This window comes from Polypterus senegalus, chromosome 6, assembly GCF_016835505.1.
Source record: "Polypterus senegalus isolate Bchr_013 chromosome 6, ASM1683550v1, whole genome shotgun sequence".
Classification (NCBI taxonomy): domain Eukaryota; kingdom Metazoa; phylum Chordata; class Cladistia; order Polypteriformes; family Polypteridae; genus Polypterus; species Polypterus senegalus.
This window is the reverse complement of record NC_053159.1, coordinates 169456596-169464483: the sequence shown is the minus strand read 5'-3', so window position 1 is coordinate 169464483 and position 7888 is coordinate 169456596. Positions and strand designations below refer to the sequence as shown.

The window sequence follows — 7888 nt, the reverse complement described above, 5'->3', positions numbered from 1 at the left end:
TGAGGTGACAGTGTTCCTGTCTGCTGAACAGTGAAGAAAGTGGAAGAAGCAAGGAAGTGTGGCATCCGATGAAGGACAAGATGCCCTGAGAGCTCAGGCAACCATGAGTGGTGCAGTTTGGGTTTGCAATGGGGGACCAGGTACGTGGTGGGATTCAATATTGCAGTCTCAAAGAGCCCTGATCAGGGCAGAGAGAAAAATAGATTTTAATTTTATTCATTGGATTTTCTTATTTATTAATTTATTGAACACTCCAAAGACACTAGTTTCTTTAATGGTTTGGATTTTATGGTGTCACGCTTACACATTTATGGATCACCCTTTGGGCTCTGAAGCAAACATTACCAACCCACTTTTTTCCCTCCACATCACTGAGAAGACACCCAGTGAGGGCAATTAACTCTGCCCGTTCTGGGCTCCCAACTTTAAAACTCGCCGATGCTGGAAGAAGGAGGTCATAGAATGAATCAGAAAGAGGAACTCCCAAAAATCGAACAAAATAATTGAAGAGGACTGGCTTACTTGCCTTATTGCTTCTGTTATTTCTTGAAGAGGTGTGCATAGCAGCCTGTCACACACATGCAAGAAGGAGTCAACTAAAGGGCCTGAATAATGACAATTCCATGTCCGACCAGGGGACGGCGGGGTGCACTAACTGTCTTTCTCGATCCCTTGCAGACCAATCTCGGGAAATACCACAGGGCTCCAGTGCCTTTGATAACATCACTTCCGCTCCCCACGCTGTTGATGATGTAACTTCAAGCCCCACCTCTGATGATGTCACTTCCACTTCCGGCCCAATGATGTCATTTCCTACACTGGCCTTTAAAGCCACCATTTTGAATCAATATTGCAGTTCCGTTTTGGACTCAGTCGAGTAAACAACTCACAACCTTTAAAAATACCTTTTTGCATTCAAGGCACATTCAATGGGTGGCTGCCCCAAACCTTTATGATATCTAAGAGTCGTTCTTGTCACAAGCCCTTTTTTGTTTAATTTTCACTTTATTAAACGGTTGACACCACAAAATTTTCTGAGGGAACCTGCAGTGCCTTATTCAACCAGAATGAGTTTATTTGTTTGGACTATGGACTTTGAGTATGCACTGTTTTGTACTTTTTTCTTGCACTTGAATTCTCTTTTTTAGTAAACTTTGCCATTCTGATTTTAAAGTCACCTCGTCTGCTTTCTCGCCCTGGTCCATCTCAGTTGAGGGTCATGCTAATAACCTTGTGGAGTTCACATATTCTCCCTATGCTTGCATGGATTATCTTTATTATAAACTAGCATTCCCCCAAGGCTCTGCCCGCGTAGTAGTGAAACTTTAAAAATCAATAAACAAATTTTTTTAAAAAGTAATAATTTATATTGAGAAATGTTTATATTGATAGCTGTTGTATCCGAAGGCCTCTTGATATAGAATATTTTTGGATTTTCTATTGGGGGAGAGAATGTAGCTGTGATCTCTTTGCAAAAAATGTAAAAAGTTGTCAAGGCATCTCTGGCCAAGCAGAAGGTAGGTACACTCCAACGTCAAACATTGCCACTCTATCTGATCGTGTTTAGCTCTGACAGGAGAGCATCCCCCGCATGGGGACAAGAGCCCGTGGCTGGCATTTCTCTGCCAATGAGCAGCTACCATCTAAAACATACTTAGCTGTGATCTCTCTCTCAAAAATGTCAAACGTTACTCTTTAACAATCTGTAGATGATAATGTCTGTCTCAGTAAAAATAAAATATGGTATTTCTTTGTGCACTTTATTGGATTATTTTAATGACTTGGTGTCATTTTTTTGTTCCTTATAAAATAAGTTTCAGATACTGTATTCTGTCATTTATGCTGCTTTTAAATTGCATTGAGGTAGTAAACAATTCTGTGAGATAAGATGTTGGAAATGACACTGTACTAATACAGTACAGAATTTGAATAGAAAGTGTGTACACTAGGTGTTAATGCAAAGGAAATTTGAAATGTCATGTTATCTTCTTACCCGCTCAGTCCAGATCAGGGTCACAGAGGGGCCAAAGGCCACCACTGTCAGAACAGAGTGCCAGCCCATAGCAGGGTGAAAACACAGCAAGCACACATGTTTGGGACAGTTTACCATTGTCAGTTAACCTAACTTGCATGTCTTTGGACTGTGAGAGGAAACCTACATAGACACGGGAAGAACGTGCAGACTCCACGCAGGGAGGACCCGGGATGTGAACGTCAGTCCCCTTGCTGCAAGGCAAGCAGTAGGTAAATTGAATGCATTCTTTTAATAATACCAGAATCATTTTTTATGAAAATATTTTAATACCATTTATTTCTTTGCATATTTCAGTATTATAGTAGGCCTTTAATGAATATATAGGGAACACACTTGATGGATGTTTTTGCTTGATGCTCTTACCCTATATAACTGAATTGATGATTTTCTTTTAATGGATAATGTGTCAAAGTCTTTTTGATACTCTGGGCATCTGTACACTTCATTGACCTCCTCGGCTGTTATACAATTTGTTTACGTTGCTGATTAGATTAGGGGACAGCAGGGGGCTGCAGGGGACAGGACTCCAAAGTTCACGGTATGTCTTCCACCCCCATCCAGAATTTTGGAAGAGTTATATTGATCCGATCTGAACAATCACGGTGCAATGTCATATATTCTTTAGAATAACAGGAAAATTATATGTAACGTGTAATAAGTGAGCAGGAATGATCTATTTGGTAAAATCCTAGAAGTGAATACACTTTTTCATTTTTTCTGATGTGATTACACCAACCTCAGCATTGCCTTTGTTGCACTCCTACCAGAAAAAAAACCCAAACCTTTTACCTACCATTTCCACTAAGCACAAATCTACTCTCCTTCTGCTCGCTATTTCAACCACTTTGCCCAATGTGTCTCACCATACTCCCAGTATTCCAAGTTGTAAGCCTTCCCACTGCTTCTTCTTCATTTTCTTTGCCATTAAACCTGCCTTTCCACAATGCATCAGGTCTAGGACTATCATAAATTGTGTTTCCGGCACTTGTTGTTTGGCCAGGTTCTCCATTTTTTTGTTTGATACATTAGCCCATATAGTGAAGCCCATGGGGTACTACGGGCAGTATTCTGCCTCTGTTTTGTATCTCACATCTTTTTTTTTGTTTTTTTTAAGGGCTAGATGCACTTTCTCATGCCAACCTACTTTCGTCGTCTATTATGGCACACTAGAGGGACGGTGACCACGTTCTAATCTCAGATCACAGTGTAAAATCTATACCTATAATGCAAAGTTGACTGACTCGTTCACTCACTCACTCACTGATCAACAAAAAGATGAAATTTGGTAGGATGGTACATCCAGGGCATTAGGTATCCACTGAGAAAAGAGATTTCAATATATCATAAATCAAATCAAATATCATATATCAAATAGTTTCAATATTTAGGGGTAAAATGTACACCTACAATAGTAAAACTAAATTACGCACAATCTCAAAAATGCCTTGATGAATTTGATTAACATTTGGTGACGTTATAGAAAAAGGAAAATTAGCTGACGTGTGGTTTTTAAATTGTCGATAAATGCACCATTTGCAGTTATTTGTTAATGTCACATGCAAATCTATATGATCTTCACTGCACTGAGAACATGCTTTCTGCAAATGAACGACACAGTATAAGTGATCGATGGGCTACGCGATAGCACCAGTAACCAACAAGGTGGACGGATGACTGAAGATGGGATGGTGTCCTGGAGCTGATCACATTGTAAAATGGAAAAAGAAAGTTTAGCGACTAGTTTGGCTGAATGGTTAGCAAGCTCTGCTTTTTGCTGTTGACTTCCAGACTATCATTTTGGTTATCCGTTGCACCCCATCGACCTCGTGCCTCCTGAGGGTTTCCCAATGAGCCCCTGACGCCTAACCCTGCCCCCCTTAGATTGTGGTGCTGTATACTCCAAGTAAGACACGTCAAAGTTAAATAGTGGCACTTGAATTGGAGAAATGCTCTGTGCTCCTCGCTCTTCACATTAATGCGATGTGAGATTTTTGAGCTCTTTTGAGATCCTCCCCAATGATGCTGCACTCCCATCCCGCAGTTGCCTTGGTGACTCGGTGACGGACAACCAACCTTCGACACACACGTCAACCACATTTCGGTATGCAGCACCAAAACAGGAACTGTCAAGGTACCACTTCAATGTACACAGACACAGCAAACAAGCGGTGACGAGGCCAGGTCAGTGGCTGGGTTAGAATGTTCCCCGCATCAACCATCGGGCGATGGACGTGTTACATGGGGAGGCTGTGAACCTGCAGTTGCGTCTGTGGCACCACAAATGTGCGGTTGCCTCAGTGAAAGACAAACAACTCTCGAAAGTGCAGCACTGTTGGGGAACGTATCAAAAGAGCTCAAAAATCTCACAACGTCAGTGTAACTCATCAGACACCCGCACTTACAGGATGTGTATCTGCTTCAAGCACTGCTTTGCATATACAGTACTGTAAATTCACATCTGCAGACTTTAAATGGGAACTGAAGAAAAACAATGTAAGAACTGAACAAAATAAAACAAACAAATAAAAATCATAAACATCTAATAATGAGGTGGCGCGGAGGCGCAGTGGGTAGCACTGCTGCCTTGCAATTAGGAGACTTGGGTTCGCTTCCCGGGTACTCCCTGTGTGGAGTTTGCATGTTCTCCCCTTGTCTGTGTGGGTTTCCTCCGGGCACTCCAGTTTCCTCCCACAGTCCAAAGACATGCAGGTTAGGTGGATTGGCGATTCTAAATTGTCCCTAGTGTATGTTTGGTGGGTGTGTGTGTGCCCTGCGGTGGGCTGGCACCCTGCTCAGGGTTTGTTTCCTGCTTTGCGCCCTGTGTTGGCTGGGATTGGCTCCAGCAGACCCCCATAACCCTGTAGTTAGGATATAGTGGGTTGGATAATGGATGGATGGATTTAATAATGATAGTAATACATATACTCACAATTTTCCTACTGATAATCCGTTTCAACTCAAAACAATACACTTTCCTATAAAATTGTGCTTAACAATGGCCATCAACAAATGCAAAGTCTCTAGGAAAAGCAGAAAGAAGTAAGAACCGAACTTGTGCAGGAGTGTTTTCCTCAAAGACAATTGTGTACAGCAAGAGTAAACAGCTCCAGGGACCTAATGACATTATTATTGCTTATTATTTGACTGACATCTTTTTCCAATGTGACTTGCAGCATCCAAAGCACAATTTCCTTTGTCTTCTATTTGGAGCAGGTGAAGTGACCTGCCTGTAGTTACATGGTGTCAGTAGTGGGCTCTGAGCTCACAACATCAGGGTTTTAAGTTATAAATCCAAAGATTTAACCATCAGAACACACTGCCTGCTTACAATATTAAAGTTTTGTAAAAAAAAAAAAAGAAAATAGTAATACAAATATTGTATAAAGAAAAGCACTCAGATAGTTGCATATTAATTATGATACACCCGATTAACTCATGGTACGATAACTGACACCCATTGTTTTACATAATTTCCCAGTTAAGCTGCATAACACAGCTAGTAAATAATAAATATGCAAAAAATATCATCCATAAACATAATATCAAGTGAAAAAAGTAATAGTCTTGATTTACTCACAGAACAGACGACATTAGCATGAATGAAGATTGAAGTTATATATTGTGTCATATATATATTGTGCTTGTACCTCCTCCAGACCGCGAGGAGGCGACCGCCCTGGTTGTATTGGGGGCCACGGGTAGAGGGCTTGGAAGCCCAACCCTGTAGGGGCCCCGTGGCCACCGCCAGGTGGCGCCCTGGTGCCTGAAGAAACCTGGAGCCCAGCACTTCCATCAAACCAGAAAGTGCTGGGGGGAAGAAGACAGGGCACACCCGAAGAGCTTCCGAGTGCGCAGCCGGCACTTCCGCCACACTGGGGCGTGTCTGCAGAGGAATCCATCCTATATAAGGGGCCGCCTCCTTTCATTCAGTAGCGGAAGTCGGGTGGAAGAAGGACGGAGCTGGAGAGAAGCCTGGAGGCCTGGACTTTGGGGAATCGGTGCTGGAGGCACTGGGACGTGCACTGAATATAACTTGTAAATATAGTGTAAATAAACGTGTGTTGGGTGCAACAAACGATGTCCGTCTGTCTGTGTCCGGGTCAAGGTTCACAATTGTTAAACACTTTGAGCTACTTTAATGTATAAAAATGTGCAATATAAATAAATGCTGGTTTTTGTAGCAGAATCAAACTGGAAGTGTACAATATGTTAGTTCCTAATAAAGAATTTGCTTGGAGCCAAACACAGCAGCCACAGTGGCTCTCTGGGCAGAGAGCAAGTTTACAGATGGCTCAAAGAGCCCACTACTCCAGTCCCAAGCTTTAAACCAGGGGTGTTCAACTCCAATCCTGGAGGGCTGCAATGGATGCAGGCTTTCATTCTAACCATTTTCTTAATTAGTGACCAGTTTCTGCTGTAATTGACCTGCTATTTAAGATGTTGTAAAAGATGCCTGGAACACAGACAGAGATGAACTCAGAATGTCTCAAAATACATACGTTTTTATTTTGTTTCTTCACTACACACAGCACAGTGCGCCAAACAGCCCAAACTCACAGTCCTTTCTTTTCCTTCTCTTTTCCTATGCAGCCTCCACTTCTCTCCTGCAAGCTCTGTCCTCTGCCACCCGACTCCGGCTCCTCGAGTGATGCGGTCTCTTTTATACTACACCCGGAAAAGCTTTAGGTGCTCCGTGATCAACTTCCAGCAGCATTGCCGTGTGTGGTGGAAGTGCTGCATGCCAAGGCACCAGAGCTATCCTGGCAGCCCCTGTCACCCACGATGTAACCCAGGGGGCTGCCCTTTCATATCCAAGGGTAAGAATTACCCTTCTCCTGGTGCCCAGCTTCTCCAGGCCTCCCGGTAGGGCACGATTCATCAGAATATATACACCTTAATTATTTTCTTTTTTCCTTAAGACAATAATGAGACACAAAGTGAGTCAACACATGATCAGCTAGCCAGTGTCCATCATTCAATATCTGAAAATAAAGAAAGATGAAGGTCACAGTAATGTTAATCTGCTCAGGTCCATAAAACATTTTGATGGTTCTCTTAGAGAAAAGAAAATCAACTGTTTTGAAAATGTCTGCTGTGGCAGAATGAGAGTACCAGCAAGCCATGGAGGTAAATAACGGGATTAATTAACAAGAATCGTCTGCTAATTAAGGAACTGGTTGGAGAGAAATAGGTTGGAGTTAGCTGGTCATCTGTTGGCACACTTCACATCACATTTTTGTTTTGCTGTCATTAAAGGGAAAAAAAAATTCAGAGGACGGAGTCATTAAAAACACAGCAGTTCAAATGAAGAGAATGGAAGTCAATTAACAGCAGAAACTGGTCCTTAATGAAGAAAGTGGCAGAAAGGAAAACCAGCAGCCACTGCAGCCCTCCAGGATCGGAGATGGAGACCCCTGCTTTAAACACTTGACTGTAAGAATACCAGTTCAGCACAAGCTTATAAGAGGGATGAACATCTCTTTGACAGTCTCCCCTTTTTGTCAGTTAAAATTTGAGGACTCGTGTGTTATAACCCCACCACTCTACCCAGATAGCGCTTAGCTCAATGGCGATGACCTTTTTGATGTTATACTTAACAACATTAGAAACTTCTCAAAAGAAGAAATGTTTCAAATGTAACTAAAAATCTAATTTTACATATTCCTGTTTTAGTTTTGTAAATAAACAAATGTAAAAAATAATGAAGCTTTTCTGTTGTCTGTGGCGGGTTTATAAAACACGAGTACTAAAATTTGATATTGGTATCTAATATGGAACTGAAATAATGCTGAATTGATATCAAAAATGTCCCAAAAAATATCCATTAACATATAGATATAATATTACACATTT

The 7888-nt window shown here is 41.7% G+C and overlaps 1 long non-coding RNA gene across 1 annotated transcript; it reads left to right on the top strand.

The window, feature by feature from the left end:
* The first annotated feature begins 2151 nt into the window (after positions 1-2151).
* LOC120530598 lies at positions 2152-7575 on the top strand. The gene is made up of 3 exons (XR_005634002.1): positions 2152-2244; positions 6626-6852; positions 7292-7575. It is a non-coding gene; the product is annotated as an uncharacterized LOC120530598 (long non-coding RNA).
* The last annotated feature ends 313 nt before the right edge of the window (positions 7576-7888 follow it).